The sequence below is a fragment of the Pseudophryne corroboree genome, unplaced genomic scaffold (genome assembly GCF_028390025.1).
Source record: "Pseudophryne corroboree isolate aPseCor3 unplaced genomic scaffold, aPseCor3.hap2 scaffold_271, whole genome shotgun sequence".
In the NCBI taxonomy this organism is placed as follows: domain Eukaryota; kingdom Metazoa; phylum Chordata; class Amphibia; order Anura; family Myobatrachidae; genus Pseudophryne; species Pseudophryne corroboree.
The window spans coordinates 14,149-37,784 of record NW_026969372.1 but is presented as its reverse complement, the minus strand read 5'-3'; the positions used below and the strand labels follow the sequence as shown (position 1 = coordinate 37,784).

General features: G+C 35.3%; 2 non-coding genes across 2 annotated transcripts; both read right to left on the bottom strand.

Annotated features, from left to right (window-relative positions):
* Window positions 1–140: 140 nt before the first annotated feature.
* Window positions 141–303, bottom strand: LOC135013531 (U1 spliceosomal RNA). Its single transcript, XR_010212201.1, has one exon. It is a non-coding gene; the product is annotated as a U1 spliceosomal RNA (small nuclear RNA).
* Window positions 304–455: 152 nt separating this feature from the next.
* LOC135013350 (U1 spliceosomal RNA) lies at window positions 456–619 on the bottom strand. Its single transcript, XR_010212029.1, has one exon. It is a non-coding gene; the product is annotated as a U1 spliceosomal RNA (small nuclear RNA).
* Between the last annotated feature and the right edge of the window lie 23,017 nt (window positions 620–23,636).

The window sequence follows — 23,636 nt, the reverse complement described above, 5'->3', positions numbered from 1 at the left end:
ATTGTGCATTGGAAGGCACAAAGTAAGCAGACAGGAGGAGAAGTCAGGATAGTGCACAAGGGTATAAAAGGGAGGGGCTCAAGAAAAAAGAAGTGGAAACAGACAGCAAACTAGGCTGGAGAGAGACCTGAGACAAAGAGATCTGAATTATACGAGAGCCGACCAGGGGAAACACAAATTATGCAGTCAAGTTTCCCACATTTGGGGAAATCGCAGGGGCAGCACACCCAGAGTGCAATGGGTAAGCCTTGCCCTGGAAGAAGCACCTTCATGATCATAGTATCTCACCTGGCAGGTAAGTAGGAGTTGGGCTTGAGCTGGGGAGGGTCGCTGCTCGGGCACCGCCCTGTCAACTGAAGGAGATCCAACTGAGGAAGCACAAGGGAACTCTCGAAAGAAGAACAAGGCTAGAGGAAGATCTGAAACAAAGAAATCTGACTTTTACCAGAGCTGACCAGAGGAAAACACAAACACAGTCCCCCACTACCACAAATAATGCAGTCGAGTTACCCACATTTGGGGAAATCACAGGGGTCAGCATACCCAAAATGCAATGAATGAACCTCACCCTGGGAGAACAATCTTCATGACCATGGTATCTCCTATGCAAAATAAGTATGATTTGGGATAGGGCTGGGGAGGGCCGCTGCTCAGGCACATCTCTGTCAAGTAAAGGAGATTCAACTGAGGCAGCACAAGGGAACTCTCATCTGGGGACAACAACTGCAGGGAGAACACATATTTTCAGATGAACATGGGAGGGCAGAAGGCTGCCTAATACTGAAGCACCCCCAAACAACAAACCAAATGCAACAACTAGTGCAAGCATTCCGGGGGGAAGGCCTGCAGCAGATGGATTTGCATATGGTGATGTCATCCAAGCAGTGGGTCAAAGTTGGCTTCAATCCTCATCTGCATATGAAAAGAGAAAAGGGGCGTGCAGGGTATGGCGGCCTTTTGCGGCGCTTGGATGACCCCTAGTTCGCATTAAACACCTCCACCCTCCTTTGGTGTGGGGCTCATGTTGACAATGCCCCAGCCTCTGAAGCATTCAAGCTTATTTCTTACAGCAGCTTGGCACTGAAACAGCTCCAGAGCTGCTCCGTAAGGCAAGTAAAAGGGTGTGGGCCCTGCAGCACTACCTGTAGTTTGCATTGTGCATTGGAAGGCACAAAGTAAGCAGACAGGAGGAGAAGTCAGAATAGTGCACAAGGGTTAGCTGAACACACTAACCGATTGCGCCACAGAGACACTTTGCAAAAAGTATATACTGACAAAGACTAATAAGCATTCATCTAGAACGTTTCCTAGAAAAACTTTAAAAAGTCAATAATCTGGAGAGTGTTTGTAAGATGTTTCTTCCAGCAACCAATGAAGAAACACATTGGTACTTTCGCATGATGAGTGAGTGCTTCAGGATCTCTTGCACTTACATGTGCAGCAGAGTACTGCAATGGAAGCATGCTGGGTCCATAACCCAGAGGTAGGCAGATTGAAACTATCCTTTGCTATATGCATTTTTTTGTTGTTCATTAAAGTAATCCAAAACTGGGATTGATATTTTAGCTTTTATTTTTACTTAAAGTACAATAACTTTTACCATTTTAATTTGTTTTAATAGTATATTGACAGTATTGTTTTCTTTCAAAAATCCACTTAATTTTCTTTACCCTATTATTAAAATGGTAATTGATAAAAACAAACTACATTGTCACCAGAAGGGCAATACAAAATGTACAAGTGATATATTAAAATCATCTTTCCAGCTTGAATTTCAATGATGCATTGGGGCAACGATTTTGTGAGAAACATCTTCACCCTTAAATAAAGATTTTCTTAATTCCTTACCTGTGTGCTAATTAGATATCACCTTGTTTTCACATTAAACAGACTTCCACATGAGAAAGCAGCAAGGATGCAGTGGCGTTAATGTTTCCTGGTGTCAACCTGTATTATTTCAGTAGATATTGAAATGAGGATGCATCTTGCTGCCTTTCCAATGAAGCAAGTTTAATTTAGTAATAGGTGAAAAACCATCCCTACAAATATGTTAATCAGATACTTGGCTTTGTGGACACTTTTCAGAGAACAAATTAGTTAGCATAAAAATAAAGCCAGAAAATGAAGAGCTGTTTAATCACTCAATTGGATTTTTCTGCCAGCATTTTTCTTTTTCTCTGCAACCCACTGCTAAATTGTGCTTCCTAGCTGTTTTTATAAAATCACTGAATCAAATATAACTCTGATTACATCAGAGAAGGCCAGGTACCCTACACCATAAGAGGGGGTTTGAAATTTTGACTTGTCTACTTAAAGATCACCAAAATCTGATAACAAGGTCAATTAAGTCCCTGGGTGGGATTGAACCACCAACCTTTTGGTTAATAGCCTTACACACTAACTGATTGCGCCACCGCGACACTTTGCAAAAGTACATACTGACAAAGGCTAATAAGCATTCATCTAGAACGATTCCTAGAAACATTTTAAAAAGTCAATAATGTGGAGAGTTTTTGTATGATGTTTCTTCCATCAACCAATGAAGAAACACATTGGTACTTTCCCATGATGAGTGAGTGCTTCAGGATCTCTTGCACTTACATGTGCAGCAGAGTACTGTAATGGAAGCATGCTGGGTCCATAACCCAGAGGTAGGCAGATTGAAACTATCCTCTGCTATATGCATTTTTTTTTTGTTAATTAAAGTAATCCAAAACTGGGATTGATATTTTTGCTCTTTTATTTTTACTTAAAGTACAATAACTTTTACCATTTTAATTTGTTTTAATAGTATATTGACAGTATTGTTTTCTTTCAAAAATCCAATTAATTTTCTTTACCCGATTATTAAAATGGTAATTGACAAAAGCAAACTACATTGTCACCAGAAGAGCAATACAAAATGTACAAGTGATATATTAAAATCATCTTTCCAGCTTGAATTTCAATGATGCATTGGGGCAACGATTTTGTGAGAAACATCTTCAGCCTTAAATAAAGATTTTCTTAATTCCTTACCTGTGTGCTAATTAGATATCACCTTGTTTTCACATTAAACAGACTTCCACATGAGAAAGCAGCAAGGATGCAGTGGCGTTAATGTTTCCTGGTGTCAACCTGTATTATTTCAGTAGATATTGAAATGAGGATGCATCTTGCTGCCTTTCCAATGAAGCAAGTTTAATTTAGTAATAGGTGAAAAACCATCCCTACAAAGATGTTAATCAGATACTTGGCTTTGTGGACACTTTTCAGAGAACAAATTTGTTAGCATAAAAATAAAGCCAGAAAATGAAGAGCTGTTTAATCAGTCAATTGGATTTTTTTGCCAGCATATTTCTTTTTCTCTGCAACCCACTGCTAAATTGTGCTTCCTAGCTGTTTTTATAAAATCACTGAATCAAATCTAACTCTGATTACATCAGAGAAGGCCAGGTACCCTACACCATAACAGGGGTTTTCGAAATTTTGACTTGTCTACTTAAATATCACCAAAATCTGATCACAAGGTCAATTACATCCCTGGGTGGGATTGAACCACCAACCTTTTGATTAATAGCTGAACACACTAACCGATTGCGCCACAGAGACACTTTGCAAAAAGTACATACTGACAAAGACTAATAAGCATTCATCTAGAACGTTTCCTAGAAAAACTTTAAAAAGTCAATAATCTGGAGAGTTTTTGTAAGATGTTTCTTCCAGCAACCAATGAAGAAACACATTGGTACTTTCGCATGATGAGTGAGTGCTTCAGGATCTCTTGCACTTACATGTGCAGCAGAGTACTGCACTGGAAGCATGCTGGGCCCATAACCCAGAGGTAGGCAGATTGAAACTATCCTTTGCTATATGCATTTTTTTTTTTGTTCATTAAAGTAATCCAAAACTGGGATTGATATTTTAGCTTTTATTTTTACTTAAAGTACAATAACTTTTACCATTTTAATTTTTTTTAATAGTATATTGACAGTATTGTTTTCTTTCAAAAATCCAATAAATTTTCTTTACCCGATTATTAAAATGGTAATTGACAAAAACAAACTACATTGTCACCAGAAGAGCAATACAAAATGTACAAGTGATATATTAAAATCATCTTTCCAGCTTGAATTTCAATGATGCATTGGGGCAACGATTTTGTGAGAAACATCTTCACCCTTAAATAAAGATTTTCTTAATTCCTTACCTGTGTGCTAATTAGATATCACCTTGTTTTCACATTAAACAGACTTCCACATGAGAAAGCAGCAAGGATGCAGTGGCGTTAATGTTTCCTGGGTTCAACCTGTATTATTTCAGTAGATATTGAAATGAGGATGCATCTTGCTGCCTTTCCAATGAAGCAAGTTTAATTTAGTAATAGGTGAAAAACCATCCCTACAAATATGTTAATCAGATACCTGGCTTTGTGGACACTTTTCAGAGAACAAATTAGTTAGCATAAAAATAAAGCCAGAAAATGAAGAGCTGTTTAATCACTCAATTGGATTTTTCTGCCAGCATTTTTCTTTTTCTCTGCAACCCACTGCTAAATTGTGCTTCCTAGCTGTTTTTATAAAATCACTGAATCAAATCTAACTCTGATTACATCAGAGAAGGCCAGGTACCCTACACCATAACAGGGGGTTTGAAATTTTGACTTGTCTACTTAAAGATCACCAAAATCTGATAACAAGGTCAATTAAGTCCCTGGGTGGGATTGAACCACCAACCTTTTGGTTAATAGCCTTACACACTAACTGATTGCGCCACCGCGACACTTTGCAAAAGTACTTACTGACAAAGGCTAATAAGCATTCATCTAGAACGATTCCTAGAAACATTTTAAAAAGTCAATAATGTGGAGAGTTTTTGTATGATGTTTCTTCCATCAACCAATGAAGAAACACATTGGTACTTTCCCATGATGAGTGAGTGCTTCAGGATCTCTTGCACTTACATGTGCAGCAGAGTACTGTAATGGAAGCATGCTGGGTCCATAACCCAGAGGTAGGCAGATTGAAACTATCCTCTGCTATATGCATTTTTTTTTTGTTAATTAAAGTAATCCAAAACTGGGATTGATATTTTTGCTCTTTTATTTTTACTTAAAGTACAATAACTTTTACCATTTTAATTTGTTTTAATAGTATATTGACAGTATTGTTTTCTTTCAAAAATCCAATTAATTTTCTTTACCCGATTATTAAAATGGTTATTGACAAAAGCAAACTACATTGTCACCAGAAGAGCAATACAAAATGTACAAGTGATATATTAAAATCATCTTTCCAGCTTGAATTTCAATGATGCATTGGGGCAACGATTTTGTGAGAAACATCTTCACCCTTAAATAAAGATTTTCTTAATTCCTTACCTGTGTGCTAATTAGATATCACCTTGTTTTCACATTAAACAGACTTCCACATGAGAAAGCAGCAAGGATGCAGTGGCGTTAATGTTTCCTGGTGTCAACCTGTATTATTTCAGTAGATATTGAAATGAGGATGCATCTTGCTGCCTTTCCAATGAAGCAAGTTTAATTTAGTAATAGGTGAAAAACCATCCCTACAAAGATGTTAATCAGATACTTGGCTTTGTGGACACTTTTCAGAGAACAAATTTGTTAGCATAAAAATAAAGCCAGAAAATGAAGAGCTGTTTAATCAGTCAATTGGATTTTTTTGCCAGCATATTTCTTTTTCTCTGCAACCCACTGCTAAATTGTGCTTCCTAGCTGTTTTTATAAAATCACTGAATCAAATCTAACTCTGATTACATCAGAGAAGGCCAGGTACCCTACACCATAACAGGGGTTTTCGAAATTTTGACTTGTCTACTTAAATATCACCAAAATCTGATCACAAGGTCAATTACATCCCTGGGTGGGATTGAACCACCAACCTTTTGATTAATAGCTGAACACACTAACCGATTGCGCCACAGAGACACTTTGCAAAAAGTACATACTGACAAAGACTAATAAGCATTCATCTAGAACGTTTCCTAGAAAAACTTTAAAAAGTCAATAATCTGGAGAGTTTTTGTAAGATGTTTCTTCCAGCAACCAATGAAGAAACACATTGGTACTTTCGCATGATGAGTGAGTGCTTCAGGATCTCTTGCACTTACATGTGCAGCAGAGTACTGCACTGGAAGCATGCTGGGCCCATAACCCAGAGGTAGGCAGATTGAAACTATCCTTTGCTATATGCATTTTTTTTTTTGTTCATTAAAGTAATCCAAAACTGGGATTGATATTTTAGCTTTTATTTTTACTTAAAGTACAATAACTTTTACCATTTTAATTTGTTTTAATAGTATATTGACAGTATTGTTTTCTTTCAAAAATCCAATTAATTTTCTTTACCCGATTATTAAAATGGTAATTGACAAAAACAAACTACATTGTCACCAGAAGAGCAATACAAAATGTACAAGTGATATATTAAAATCATCTTTCCAGCTTGAATTTCAATGATGCATTGGGGCAACGATTTTGTGAGAAACATCTTCACCCTTAAATAAAGATTTTCTTAATTCCTTACCTGTGTGCTAATTAGATATCACCTTGTTTTCACATTAAACAGACTTCCACATGAGAAAGCAGCAAGGATGCAGTGGCGTTAATGTTTCCTGGTGTCAACCTGTATTATTTCAGTAGATATTGAAATGAGGATGCATCTTGCTGCCTTTCCAATGAAGCAAGTTTAATTTAGTAATAGGTGAAAAACCATCACTACAAATATGTTAATCAGATACTTGGCTTTGTGGACACTTTTCAGAGAACAAATTAGTTAGCATAAAAATAAAGCCAGAAAATGAAGAGCTGTTTAATCACTCAATTGGATTTTTCTGCCAGCATATTTCTTTTTCTCTGCAACCCACTGCTAAATTGTGCTTCCTAGCTGTTTTTATAAAATCACTGAATCAAATCTAACTCTGATTACATCAGAGAAGGCCAGGTACCCTACACCATAAGAGGGGGTTTGCAATTTTGACTTGTCTACTTAAATATCACCAAAATCTGATCACAAGGTCAATTACGTCCCTGGGTGGGATTGAACCACCAACCTTTTGATTAATAGCTGAACACACTAACCGATTGCGCCACAGAGACACTTTGCAAAAAGTATATACTGACAAAGACTAATAAGCATTCATCTAGAACGTTTCCTAGAAAAACTTTAAAAAGTCAATAATCTGGAGAGTGTTTGTAAGATGTTTCTTCCAGCAACCAATGAAGAAACACATTGGTACTTTCGCATGATGAGTGAGTGCTTCAGGATCTCTTGCACTTACATGTGCAGCAGAGTACTGCAATGGAAGCATGCTGGGTCCATAACCCAGAGGTAGGCAGATTGAAACTATCCTTTGCTATATGCATTTTTTTTTGTTCATTAAAGTAATCCAAAACTGGGATTGATATTTTAGCTTTTATTTTTACTTAAAGTACAATAACTTTTACCATTTTAATTTGTTTTAATAGTATATTGACAGTATTGTTTTCTTTCAAAAATCCACTTAATTTTCTTTACCCTATTATTAAAATGGTAATTGACAAAAACAAACTACATTGTCACCAGAAGAGCAATACAAAATGTACAAGTGATATATTAAAATCATCTTTCCAGCTTGAATTTCAATGATGCATTGGGGCAACGATTTTGTGAGAAACATCTTCACCCTTAAATAAAGATTTTCTTAATTCCTTACCTGTGTGCTAATTAGATATCACCTTGTTTTCACATTAAACAGACTTCCACATGAGAAAGCAGCAAGGATGCAGTGGCGTTAATGTTTCCTGGTGTCAACCTGTATTATTTCAGTAGATATTGAAATGAGGATGCATCTTGCTGCCTTTCCAATGAAGCAAGTTTAATTTAGTAATAGGTGAAAAACCATCCCTACAAATATGTTAATCAGATACTTGGCTTTGTGGACACTTTTCAGAGAACAAATTAGTTAGCATAAAAATAAAGCCAGAAAATGAAGAGCTGTTTAATCACTCAATTGGATTTTTCTGCCAGCATTTTTCTTTTTCTCTGCAACCCACTGCTAAATTGTGCTTCCTAGCTGTTTTTATAAAATCACTGAATCAAATCTAACTCTGATTACATCAGAGAAGGCCAGGTACCCTACACCATAACAGGGGGTTTGAAATTTTGACTTGTCTACTTAAAGATCACCAAAATCTGATAACAAGGTCAATTAAGTCCCTGGGTGGGATTGAACCACCAACCTTTTGGTTAATAGCCTTACACACTAACTGATTGCGCCACCGCGACACTTTGCAAAAGTACATACTGACAAAGGCTAATAAGCATTCATCTAGAACGTTTCCTAGAAAAACTTTAAAAAGTCAATAATCTGGAGAGTTTTTGTAAGATGTTTCTTCCAGCAACCAATGAAGAAACACATTGGTACTTTCGCATGATGAGTGAGTGCTTCAGGATCTCTTGCACTTACATGTGCAGCAGAGTACTGCACTGGAAGCATGCTGGGCCCATAACCCAGAGGTAGGCAGATTGAAACCATCCTTTGCTATATGCATTTTTTTTTTGTTCATTAAAGTAATCCAAAACTGGGATTGATATTTTAGCTTTTATTTTTACTTAAAGTACAATAACTTTTACCATTTTAATTTGTTTTAATAGTATATTGACAGTATTGTTTTCTTTCAAAAATCCAATTAATTTTCTTTACCCTATTATTAAAATGGTAATTGACAAAAACAAACTACATTGTCACCAGAAGAGCAATACAAAATGTACAAGTGATATATTAAAATCATCTTTCCAGCTTGAATTTCAATGATGCATTGGGGCAACGATTTTGTGAGAAACATCTTCACCCTTAAATAAAGATTTTCTTAATTCCTTACCTGTGTGCTAATTAGATATCACCTTGTTTTCACATTAAACAGACTTCCACATGAGAAAGCAGCAAGGATGCAGTGGCGTTAATGTTTCCTGGTGTCAACCTGTATTATTTCAGTAGATATTGAAATGAGGATGCATCTTGCTGCCTTTCCAATGAAGCAAGTTTAATTTAGTAATAGGTGAAAAACCATCACTACAAATATGTTAATCAGATACTTGGCTTTGTGGACACTTTTCAGAGAACAAATTAGTTAGCATAAAAATAAAGCCAGAAAATGAAGAGCTGTTTAATCACTCAATTGGATTTTTCTGCCAGCATATTTCTTTTTCTCTGCAACCCACTGCTAAATTGTGCTTCCTAGCTGTTTTTATAAAATCACTGAATCAAATCTAACTCTGATTACATCAGAGAAGGCCAGGTACCCTACACCATAACAGGGGGTTTGAAATTTTGACTTGTCTACTTAAAGATCACCAAAATCTGATCACAAGGTCAATTAAGTCCCTGGGTGGGATTGAACCACCAACCTTTTGGTTAATAGCCTTACACACTAACTGATTGCGCCACAGCGACACTTTGCAAAACTATATACTGACAAAGGCTAATAAGCATTCATCTAGAACGATTCCTAGAAACATTTTAAAAAGTCAATAATGTGGAGAGTTTTTGTAAGATGTTTCTTCCATCAACCAATGAAGAAACACATTGGTACTTTCCCATGATGAGTGAGTGCTTCAGGATCTCTTGCACTTACATGTGCAGCAGAGTACTGTAATGGAAGCATGCTGGGTCCATAACCCAGAGGTAGGCAGATTGAAACTATCCTCTGCTATATGCATTTTTTTTGTTAATTAAAGTAATCCAAAACTGGGATTGATATTTTTGCTCTTTTATTTTTACTTAAAGTACAATAACTTTTACCATTTTAATTTGTTTTAATAGTATATTGACAGTATTGTTTTCTTTCAAAAATCCAATTAATTTTCTTTACCCGATTATTAAAATGGTAATTGACAAAAGCAAACTACATTGTCACCAGAAGAGCAATACAAAATGTACAAGTGATATATTAAAATCATCTTTCCAGCTTGAATTTCAATGATGCATTGGGGCAACGATTTTGTGAGAAACATCTTCACCCTTAAATAAAGATTTTCTTAATTCCTTACCTGTGTGCTAATTAGATATCACCTTGTTTTCACATTAAACAGACTTCCACATGAGAAAACAGCAAAGATACAGTGGCGTTAATGTTTCCTGGTGTCAACCTGTATTATTTCCGTAGATATTGAAATGAGGATGCATCTTGCTGCCTTTCCAATGAAGCAAGTTTAATTTAGTAATAGGTGAAAAACCATCCCTACAAAGATGTTAATCAGATACTTGGCTTTGTGGACACTTTTCAGAGAACAAATTTGTTATCATAAAAATAAAGCCAGAAAATGAAGAGCTGTTTAATCACTCAATTAGATTTTTCTGCCAGCATTTTTCTTTTTCTCTGCAACCCACTGCTAAATTGTGCTTCCTAGCTGATTTTTTATAAAATCACTTAATCAAATCTAACTCTGATTACATCAGAGAAGGCCAGGTACCCTACACCATAAGAGGGGGTTTGCAATTTTGACTTGTCTACTTAAATATCACCAAAATCTGATCACAAGGTCAATTACGTCCCTGGGTGGGATTGAACCACCAACCTTTTGACTAATAGCTGAACACACTAACCGATTGCGCCACAGAGACACTTTGCAAAAAGTCCATACTGACAAAGACTAATAAGCATTCATCTAGAACGTTTCCTAGAAAAACTTTAAAAAGTCAATAATCTGGAGAGTTTTTGTAAGATGTTTCTTCCAGCAACCAATGAAGAAACACATTGGTACTTTCCCATGATGAGTGAGTGCTTCAGGATCTCTTGCACTTACATGTGCAGCAGAGTACTGTAATGGAAGCATGCTGGGTCCATAACCCAGAGGTAGGCAGATTGAAACTATCCTCTGCTATATGCATTTTTTTTGTTAATTAAAGTAATCCAAAACTGGGATTGATATTTTTGCTCTTTTATTTTTACTTAAAGTACAATAACTTTTACCATTTTAATTTGTTTTAATAGTATATTGACAGTATTGTTTTCATTCAAAAATCCAATTAATTTTCTTTACCCGATTATTAAAATGGTAATTGACAAAAGCAAACTACATTGTCACCAGAAGAGCAATACAAAATGTACAAGTGATATATTAAAATCATCTTTCCAGCTTGAATTTCAATGATGCATTGGGGCAACAATTTTGTGAGAAACATCTTCACCCTTAAATAAAGATTTTCTTAATTCCTTACCTGTGTGCTAATTAGATATCACCTTGTTTTCACATTAAACAGACTTCCACATGAGAAAGCAGCAAGGATGCAGTGGCGTTAATGTTTCCTGGTGTCAACCTGTATTATTTCAGTAGATATTGAAATGAGGATGCATCTTGCTGCCTTTCCAATGAAGCAAGTTTAATTTAGTAATAGGTGAAAAACCATCCCTACAAAGATGTTAATCAGATACTTGGCTTTGTGGACACTTTTCAGAGAACAAATTTGTTAGCATAAAAATAAAGCCAGAAAATGAAGAGCTGTTTAATCAGTCAATTGGATTTTTTTGCCAGCATATTTCTTTTTCTCTGCAACCCACTGCTAAATTGTGCTTCCTAGCTGTTTTTATAAAATCACTGAATCAAATCTAACTCTGATTACATCAGAGAAGGCCAGGTACCCTACACCATAACAGGGGTTTTCGAAATTTTGACTTGTCTACTTAAATATCACCAAAATCTGATCACAAGGTCAATTACGTCCCTGGGTGGGATTGAACCACCAACCTTTTGATTAATAGCTGAACACACTAACCGATTGCGCCACAGAGACACTTTGCAAAAAGTACATACTGACAAAGACTAATAAGCATTCATCTAGAACGTTTCCTAGAAAAACTTTAAAAAGTCAATAATCTGGAGAGTTTTTGTAAGATGTTTCTTCCAGCAACCAATGAAGAAACACATTGGTACTTTCGCATGATGAGTGAGTGCTTCAGGATCTCTTGCACTTACATGTGCAGCAGAGTACTGCACTGGAAGCAGGCTGGGCCCATAACCCAGAGGTAGGCAGATTGAAACTATCCTTTGCTATATGCATTTTTTTTTGTTCATTAAAGTAATCCAAAACTGGGATTGATATTTTAGCTTTTATTTTTACTTAAAGTACAATAACTTTTACCATTTTAATTTTTTTTAATAGTATATTGACAGTATTGTTTTCTTTCAAAAATCCAATTAATTTTCTTTACCCGATTATTAAAATGGTAATTGACAAAAACAAACTACATTGTCACCAGAAGAGCAATACAAAATGTACAAGTGATATATTAAAATCATCTTTCCAGCTTGAATTTCAATGATGCATTGGGGCAACGATTTTGTGAGAAACATCTTCACCCTTAAATAAAGATTTTCTTAATTCCTTACCTGTGTGCTAATTAGATATCACCTTGTTTTCACATTAAACAGACTTCCACATGAGAAAGCAGCAAGGATGCAGTGGCGTTAATGTTTCCTGGTGTCAACCTGTATTATTTCAGTAGATATTGAAATGAGGATGCATCTTGCTGCCTTTCCAATGAAGCAAGTTTAATTTAGTAATAGGTGAAAAACCATCACTACAAATATGTTAATCAGATACTTGGCTTTGTGGACACTTTTCAGAGAACAAATTAGTTAGCATAAAAATAAAGCCAGAAAATGAAGAGCTGTTTAATCACTCAATTGGATTTTTCTGCCAGCATATTTCTTTTTCTCTGCAACCCACTGCTAAATTGTGCTTCCTAGCTGTTTTTATAAAATCACTGAATCAAATCTAACTCTGATTACATCAGAGAAGGCCAGGTACCCTACACCATAAGAGGGGGTTTGCAATTTTGACTTGTCTACTTAAATATCACCAAAATCTGATCACAAGGTCAATTACGTCCCTGGGTGGGATTGAACCACCAACCTTTTGATTAATAGCTGAACACACTAACCGATTGCGCCACAGAGACACTTTGCAAAAAGTATATACTGACAAAGACTAATAAGCATTCATCTAGAACGTTTCCTAGAAAAACTTTAAAAAGTCAATAATCTGGAGAGTGTTTGTAAGATGTTTCTTCCAGCAACCAATGAAGAAACACATTGGTACTTTCGCATGATGAGTGAGTGCTTCAGGATCTCTTGCACTTACATGTGCAGCAGAGTACTGCAATGGAAGCATGCTGGGTCCATAACCCAGAGGTAGGCAGATTGAAACTATCCTTTGCTATATGCATTTTTTTTTGTTCATTAAAGTAATCCAAAACTGGGATTGATATTTTAGCTTTTATTTTTACTTAAAGTACAATAACTTTTACCATTTTAATTTGTTTTAATAGTATATTGACAGTATTGTTTTCTTTCAAAAATCCACTTAATTTTCTTTACCCTATTATTAAAATGGTAATTGACAAAAACAAACTACATTGTCACCAGAAGAGCAATACAAAATGTACAAGTGATATATTAAAATCATCTTTCCAGCTTGAATTTCAATGATGCATTGGGGCAACGATTTTGTGAGAAACATCTTCACCCTTAAATAAAGATTTTCTTAATTCCTTACCTGTGTGCTAATTAGATATCACCTTGTTTTCACATTAAACAGACTTCCACATGAGAAAGCAGCAAGGATGCAGTGGCGTTAATGTTTCCTGGTGTCAACCTGTATTATTTCAGTAGATATTGAAATGAGGATGCATCTTGCTGCCTTTCCAATGAAGCAAGTTTAATTTAGTAATAGGTGAAAAACCATCCCTACAAATATGTTAATCAGATACTTGGCTTTGTGGACACTTTTCAGAGAACAAATTAGTTAGCATAAAAATAAAGCCAGAAAATGAAGAGCTGTTTAATCACTCAATTGGATTTTTCTGCCAGCATTTTTCTTTTTCTCTGCAACCCACTGCTAAATTGTGCTTCCTAGCTGTTTTTATAAAATCACTGAATCAAATCTAACTCTGATTACATCAGAGAAGGCCAGGTACCCTACACCATAACAGGGGGTTTGAAATTTTGACTTGTCTACTTAAAGATCACCAAAATCTGATAACAAGGTCAATTAAGTCCCTGGGTGGGATTGAACCACCAACCTTTTGGTTAATAGCCTTACACACTAACTGATTGCGCCACCGCGACACTTTGCAAAAGTACATACTGACAAAGGCTAATAAGCATTCATCTAGAACGATTCCTAGAAACATTTTAAAAAGTCAATAATGTGGAGAGTTTTTGTATGATGTTTCTTCCATCAACCAATGAAGAAACACATTGGTACTTTCCCATGATGAGTGAGTGCTTCAGGATCTCTTGCACTTACATGTGCAGCAGAGTACTGTAATGGAAGCATGCTGGGTCCATAACCCAGAGGTAGGCAGATTGAAACTATCCTCTGCTATATGCATTTTTTTTTTGTTAATTAAAGTAATCCAAAACTGGGATTGATATTTTTGCTCTTTTATTTTTACTTAAAGTACAATAACTTTTACCATTTTAATTTGTTTTAATAGTATATTGACAGTATTGTTTTCTTTCAAAAATCCAATTAATTTTCTTTACCCGATTATTAAAATGGTAATTGACAAAAGCAAACTACATTGTCACCAGAAGAGCAATACAAAATGTACAAGTGATATATTAAAATCATCTTTCCAGCTTGAATTTCAATGATGCATTGGGGCAACGATTTTGTGAGAAACATCTTCACCCTTAAATAAAGATTTTCTTAATTCCTTACCTGTGTGCTAATTAGATATCACCTTGTTTTCACATTAAACAGACTTCCACATGAGAAAACAGCAAAGATGCAGTGGCGTTAATGTTTCCTGGTGTCAACCTGTATTATTTCCGTAGATATTGAAATGAGGATGCATCTTGCTGCCTTTCCAATGAAGCAAGTTTAATTTAGTAATAGGTGAAAAACCATCCCTACAAAGATGTTAATCAGATACTTGGCTTTGTGGACACTTTTCAGAGAACAAATTTGTTATCATAAAAATAAAGCCAGAAAATGAAGAGCTGTTTAATCACTCAATTGGATTTTTCTGCCAGCATTTTTCTTTTTCTCTGCAACCCACTGCTAAATTGTGCTTCCTAGCTGATTTTTTATAAAATCACTTAATCAAATCTAACTCTGATTACATCAGAGAAGGCCAGGTACCCTACACCATAAGAGGGGGTTTGCAATTTTGACTTGTCTACTTAAATATCACCAAAATCTGATCACAAGGTCAATTACGTCCCTGGGTGGGATTGAACCACCAACCTTTTGACTAATAGCTGAACACACTAACCGATTGCGCCACAGAGACACTTTGCAAAAAGTCCATACTGACAAAGACTAATAAGCATTCATCTAGAACGTTTCCTAGAAAAACTTTAAAAAGTCAATAATCTGGAGAGTTTTTGTAAGATGTTTCTTCCAGCAACCAATGAAGAAACACATTGGTACTTTCCCATGATGAGTGAGTGCTTCAGGATCTCTTGCACTTACATGTGCAGCAGAGTACTGTAATGGAAGCATGCTGGGTCCATAACCCAGAGGTAGGCAGATTGAAACTATCCTCTGCTATATGCATTTTTTTTGTTAATTAAAGTAATCCAAAACTGGGATTGATATTTTTGCTCTTTTATTTTTACTTAAAGTACAATAACTTTTACCATTTTAATTTGTTTTAATAGTATATTGACAGTATTGTTTTCTTTCAAAAATCCAATTAATTTTCTTTACCCGATTATTAAAATGGTAATTGACAAAAGCAAACTACATTGTCACCAGAAGAGCAATACAAAATGTACAAGTGATATATTAAAATCATCTTTCCAGCTTGAATTTCAATGATGCATTGGGGCAACGATTTTGTGAGAAACATCTTCACCCTTAAATAAAGATTTTCTTAATTCCTTACCTGTGTGCTAATTAGATATCACCTTGTTTTCACATTAAACAGACTTCCACATGAGAAAGCAGCAAGGATGCAGTGGCGTTAATGTTTCCTAGTGTCAACCTGTATTATTTCAGTAGATATTGAAATGAGGATGCATCTTGCTGCCTTTCCAATGAAGCAAGTTTAATTTAGTAATAGGTGAAAAACCATCCCTACAAAGATGTTAATCAGATACTTGGCTTTGTGGACACTTTTCAGAGAACAAATTTGTTAGCATAAAAATAAAGCCAGAAAATGAAGAGCTGTTTAATCAGTCAATTGGATTTTTTTGCCAGCATATTTCTTTTTCTCTGCAACCCACTGCTAAATTGTGCTTCCTAGCTGTTTTTATAAAATCACTGAATCAAATCTAACTCTGATTACATCAGAGAAGGCCAGGTACCCTACACCATAACAGGGGTTTTCGAAATTTTGACTTGTCTACTTAAATATCACCAAAATTTGATCACAAGGTCAATTACGTCCCTGGGTGGGATTGAACCACCAACCTTTTGATTAATAGCTGAACACACTAACCGATTGCGCCACAGAGACACTTTGCAAAAAGTACATACTGACAAAGACTAATAAGCATTCATCTAGAACGTTTCCTAGAAAAACTTTAAAAAGTCAATAATCTGGAGAGTTTTTGTAAGATGTTTCTTCCAGCAACCAATGAAGAAACACATTGGTACTTTCGCATGATGAGTGAGTGCTTCAGGATCTCTTGCACTTACATGTGCAGCAGAGTACTGCACTGGAAGCATGCTGGGCCCATAACCCAGAGGTAGGCAGATTGAAACTATCCTTTGCTATATGCATTTTTTTTTGTTCATTAAAGTAATCCAAAACTGGGATTGATATTTTAGCTTTTATTTTTACTTAAAGTACAATAACTTTTACCATTTTAATTTTTTTTAATAGTATATTGACAGTATTGTTTTCTTTCAAAAATCCAATTAATTTTCTTTACCCGATTATTAAAATGGTAATTGACAAAAACAAACTACATTGTCACCAGAAGAGCAATACAAAATGTACAAGTGATATATTAAAATCATCTTTCCAGCTTGAATTTCAATGATGCATTGGGGCAACGATTTTGTGAGAAACATCTTCACCCTTAAATAAAGATTTTCTTAATTCCTTACCTGTGTGCTAATTAGATATCACCTTGTTTTCACATTAAACAGACTTCCACATGAGAAAGCAGCAAGGATGCAGTGGCGTTAATGTTTCCTGGTGTCAACCTGTATTATTTCAGTAGATATTGAAATGAGGATGCATCTTGCTGCCTTTCCAATGAAGCAAGTTTAATTTAGTAATAGGTGAAAAACCATCACTACAAATATGTTAATCAGATACTTGGCTTTGTGGACACTTTTCAGAGAACAAATTAGTTAGCATAAAAATAAAGCCAGAAAATGAAGAGCTGTTTAATCACTCAATTGGATTTTTCTGCCAGCATATTTCTTTTTCTCTGCAACCCACTGCTAAATTGTGCTTCCTAGCTGTTTTTATAAAATCACTGAATCAAATCTAACTCTGATTACATCAGAGAAGGCCAGGTACCCTACACCATAAGAGGGGGTTTGCAATTTTGACTTGTCTACTTAAATATCACCAAAATCTGATCACAAGGTCAATTACGTCCCTGGGTGGGATTGGACCACCAACCTTTTGATTAATAGCTGAACACACTAACCGATTGCGCCACAGAGACACTTTGCAAAAAGTATATACTGACAAAGACTAATAAGCATTCATCTAGAACGTTTCCTAGAAAAACTTTAAAAAGTCAATAATCTGGAGAGTGTTTGTAAGATGTTTCTTCCAGCAACCAATGAAGAAACACATTGGTACTTTCGCATGATGAGTGAGTGCTTCAGGATCTCTTGCACTTACATGTGCAGCAGAGTACTGCAATGGAAGCATGCTGGGTCCATAACCCAGAGGTAGGCAGATTGAAACTATCCTTTGCTATATGCATTTTTTTTTGTTCATTAAAGTAATCCAAAACTGGGATTGATATTTTAGCTTTTATTTTTACTTAAAGTACAATAACTTTTACCATTTTAATTTGTTTTAATAGTATATTGACAGTATTGTTTTCTTTCAAAAATCCACTTAATTTTCTTTACCCTATTATTAAAATGGTAATTGACAAAAACAAACTACATTGTCACCAGAAGAGCAATACAAAATGTACAAGTGATATATTAAAATCATCTTTCCAGCTTGAATTTCAATGATGCATTGGGGCAACGATTTTGTGAGAAACATCTTCACCCTTAAATAAAGATTTTCTTAATTCCTTACCTGTGTGCTAATTAGATATCACCTTGTTTTCACATTAAACAGACTTCCACATGAGAAAGCAGCAAGGATGCAGTGGCGTTAATGTTTCCTGGTGTCAACCTGTATTATTTCAGTAGATATTGAAATGAGGATGCATCTTGCTGCCTTTCCAATGAAGCAAGTTTAATTTAGTAATAGGTGAAAAACCATCCCTACAAATATGTTAATCAGATACTTGGCTTTGTGGACACTTTTCAGAGAACAAATTAGTTAGCATAAAAATAAAGCCAGAAAATGAAGAGCTGTTTAATCACTCAATTGGATTTTTCTGCCAGCATTTTTCTTTTTCTCTGCAACCCACTGCTAAATTGTGCTTCCTAGCTGTTTTTATAAAATCACTGAATCAAATCTAACTCTGATTACATCAGAGAAGGCCAGGTACCCTACACCATAACAGGGGGTTTGAAATTTTGACTTGTCTACTTAAAGATCACCAAAATCTGATAACAAGGTCAATTAAGTCCCTGGGTGGGATTGAACCACCAACCTTTTGGTTAATAGCCTTACACACTAACTGATTGCGCCACCGCGACACTTTGCAAAAGTACATACTGACAAAGGCTAATAAGCATTCATCTAGAACGATTCCTAGAAACATTTTAAAAAGTCAATAATGTGGAGAGTTTTTGTATGATGTTTCTTCCATCAACCAATGAAGAAACACATTGGTACTTTCCCATGATGAGTGAGTGCTTCAGGATCTCTTGCACTTACATGTGCAGCAGAGTACTGTAATGGAAGCATGCTGGGTCCATAACCCAGAGGTAGGCAGATTGAAACTATCCTCTGCTATATGCATTTTTTTTTTGTTAATTAAAGTAATCCAAAACTGGGATTGATATTTTTGCTCTTTTATTTTTACTTAAAGTACAATAACTTTTACCATTTTAATTTGTTTTAATAGTATATTGACAGTATTGTTTTCTTTCAAAAATCCAATTAATTTTCTTTACCCGATTATTAAAATGGTAATTGACAAAAGCAAACTACATTGTCACCAGAAGAGCAATACAAAATGTACAAGTGATATATTAAAATCATCTTTCCAGCTTGAATTTCAATGATGCATTGGGGCAACGATTTTGTGAGAAACATCTTCACCCTTAAATAAAGATTTTCTTAATTCCTTACCTGTGTGCTAATTAGATATCACCTTGTTTTCACATTAAACAGACTTCCACATGAGAAAGCAGCAAGGATGCAGTGGCGTTAATGTTTCCTGGTGTCAACCTGTATTATTTCAGTAGATATTGAAATGAGGATGCATCTTGCTGCCTTTCCAATGAAGCAAGTTTAATTTAGTAATAGGTGAAAAACCATCCCTACAAAGATGTTAATCAGATACTTGGCTTTGTGGACACTTTTCAGAGAACAAATTTGTTAGCATAAAAATAAAGCCAGAAAACGAAGAGCTGTTTAATCAGTCAATTGGATTTTTTTGCCAGCATATTTCTTTTTCTCTGCAACCCACTGCTAAATTGTGCTTCCTAGCTGTTTTTATAAAATCACTGAATCAAATCTAACTCTGATTACATCAGAGAAGGCCAGGTACCCTACACCATAACAGGGGTTTTCGAAATTTTGACTTGTCTACTTAAATATCACCAAAATCTGATCACAAGGTCAATTACGTCCCTGGGTGGGATTGAACCACCAACCTTTTGATTAATAGCTGAACACACTAACCGATTGCGCCACAGAGACACTTTGCAAAAAGTACATACTGACAAAGACTAATAAGCATTCATCTAGAACGTTTCCTAGAAAAACTTTAAAAAGTCAATAATCTGGAGAGTTTTTGTAAGATGTTTCTTCCAGCAACCAATGAAGAAACACATTGGTACTTTCCCATGATGAGTGAGTGCTTCAGGATCTCTTGCACTTACATGTGCAGCAGAGTACTGTAATGGAAGCATGCTGGGTCCATAACCCAGAGGTAGGCAGATTGAAACTATCCTCTGCTATATGCATTTTTTTTGTTAATTAAAGTAATCCAAAACTGGGATTGATATTTTTGCTCTTTTATTTTTACTTAAAGTACAATAACTTTTACCATTTTAATTTGTTTTAATAGTATATTGACAGTATTGTTTTCTTTCAAAAATCCAATTAATTTTCTTTACCCGATTATTAAAATGGTAATTGACAAAAGCAAACTACATTGTCACCAGAAGAGCAATACAAAATGTACAAGTGATATATTAAAATCATCTTTCCAGCTTGAATTTCAATGATGCATTGGGGCAACGATTTTGTGAGAAACATCTTCACCCTTAAATAAAGATTTTCTTAATTCCTTACCTGTGTGCTAATTAGATATCACCTTGTTTTCACATTAAACAGACTTCCACATGAGAAAGCAGCAAGGATGCAGTGGCGTTAATGTTTCCTGGTGTCAACCTGTATTATTTCAGTAGATATTGAAATGAGGATGCATCTTGCTGCCTTTCCAATGAAGCAAGTTTAATTTAGTAATAGGTGAAAAACCATCCCTACAAAGATGTTAATCAGATACTTGGCTTTGTGGACACTTTTCAGAGAACAAATTTGTTAGCATAAAAATAAAGCCAGAAAATGAAGAGCTGTTTAATCAGTCAATTGGATTTTTTTGCCAGCATATTTCTTTTTCTCTGCAACCCACTGCTAAATTGTGCTTCCTAGCTGTTTTTATAAAATCACTGAATCAAATCTAACTCTGATTACATCAGAGAAGGCCAGGTACCCTACACCATAACAGGGGTTTTCGAAATTTTGACTTGTCTACTTAAATATCACCAAAATCTGATCACAAGGTCAATTACGTCCCTGGGTGGGATTGAACCACCAACCTTTTGATTAATAGCTGAACACACTAACCGATTGCGCCACAGAGACACTTTGCAAAAAGTACATACTGACAAAGACTAATAAGCATTCATCTAGAACGTTTCCTAGAAAAACTTTAAAAAGTCAATAATCTGGAGAGTTTTTGTAAGATGTTTCTTCCAGCAACCAATGAAGAAACACATTGGTACTTTCGCATGATGAGTGAGTGCTTCAGGATCTCTTGCACTTACATGTGCAGCAGAGTACTGCACTGGAAGCATGCTGGGCCCATAACCCAGAGGTAGGCAGATTGAAACTATCCTTTGCTATATGCATTTTTTTTTGTTCATTAAAGTAATCCAAAACTGGGATTGATATTTTAGCTTTTATTTTTACTTAAAGTACAATAACTTTTACCATTTTAATTTTTTTTAATAGTATATTGACAGTATTGTTTTCTTTCAAAAATCCAATTAATTTTCTTTACCCGATTATTAAAATGGTAATTGACAAAAACAAACTACATTGTCACCAGAAGAGCAATACAAAATGTACAAGTGATATATTAAAATCATCTTTCCAGCTTGAATTTCAATGATGCATTGGGGCAACGATTTTGTGAGAAACATCTTCACCCTTAAATAAAGATTTTCTTAATTCCTTACCTGTGTGCTAATTAGATATCACCTTGTTTTCACATTAAACAGACTTCCACATGAGAAAGCAGCAAGGATGCAGTGGCGTTAATGTTTCCTGGTGTCAACCTGTATTATTTCAGTAGATATTGAAATGAGGATGCATCTTGCTGCCTTTCCAATGAAGCAAGTTTAATTTAGTAATAGGTGAAAAACCATCACTACAAATATGTTAATCAGATACTTGGCTTTGTGGACACTTTTCAGAGAACAAATTAGTTAGCATAAAAATAAAGCCAGAAAATGAAGAGCTGTTTAATCACTCAATTGGATTTTTCTGCCAGCATATTTCTTTTTCTCTGCAACCCACTGCTAAATTGTGCTTCCTAGCTGTTTTTATAAAATCACTGAATCAAATCTAACTCTGATTACATCAGAGAAGGCCAGGTACCCTACACCATAAGAGGGGGTTTGCAATTTTGACTTGTCTACTTAAATATCACCAAAATCTGATCACAAGGTCAATTACGTCCCTGGGTGGGATTGAACCACCAACCTTTTGATTAATAGCTGAACACACTAACCGATTGCGCCACAGAGACACTTTGCAAAAAGTATATACTGACAAAGACTAATAAGCATTCATCTAGAACGTTTCCTAGAAAAACTTTAAAAAGTCAATAATCTGGAGAGTGTTTGTAAGATGTTTCTTCCAGCAACCAATGAAGAAACACATTGGTACTTTCGCATGATGAGTGAGTGCTTCAGGATCTCTTGCACTTACATGTGCAGCAGAGTACTGCAATGGAAGCATGCTGGGTCCATAACCCAGAGGTAGGCAGATTGAAACTATCCTTTGCTATATGCATTTTTTTTTGTTCATTAAAGTAATCCAAAACTGGGATTGATATTTTAGCTTTTATTTTTACTTAAAGTACAATAACTTTTACCATTTTAATTTGTTTTAATAGTATATTGACAGTATTGTTTTCTTTCAAAAATCCACTTAATTTTCTTTACCCTATTATTAAAATGGTAATTGACAAAAACAAACTACATTGTCACCAGAAGAGCAATACAAAATGTACAAGTGATATATTAAAATCATCTTTCCAGCTTGAATTTCAATGATGCATTGGGGCAACGATTTTGTGAGAAACATCTTCACCCTTAAATAAAGATTTTCTTAATTCCTTACCTGTGTGCTAATTAGATATCACCTTGTTTTCACATTAAACAGACTTCCACATGAGAAAGCAGCAAGGATGCAGTGGCGTTAATGTTTCCTGGTGTCAACCTGTATTATTTCAGTAGATATTGAAATGAGGATGCATCTTGCTGCCTTTCCAATGAAGCAAGTTTAATTTAGTAATAGGTGAAAAACCATCCCTACAAATATGTTAATCAGATACTTGGCTTTGTGGACACTTTTCAGAGAACAAATTAGTTAGCATAAAAATAAAGCCAGAAAATGAAGAGCTGTTTAATCACTCAATTGGATTTTTCTGCCAGCATTTTTCTTTTTCTCTGCAACCCACTGCTAAATTGTGCTTCCTAGCTGTTTTTATAAAATCACTGAATCAAATCTAACTCTGATTACATCAGAGAAGGCCAGGTACCCTACACCATAACAGGGGGTTTGAAATTTTGACTTGTCTACTTAAAGATCACCAAAATCTGATAACAAGGTCAATTAAGTCCCTGGGTGGGATTGAACCACCAACCTTTTGGTTAATAGCCTTACACACTAACTGATTGCGCCACCGCGACACTTTGCAAAAGTACATACTGACAAAGGCTAATAAGCATTCATCTAGAACGATTCCTAGAAACATTTTAAAAAGTCAATAATGTGGAGAGTTTTTGTATGATGTTTCTTCCATCAACCAATGAAGAAACACATTGGTACTTTCCCATGATGAGTGAGTGCTTCAGGA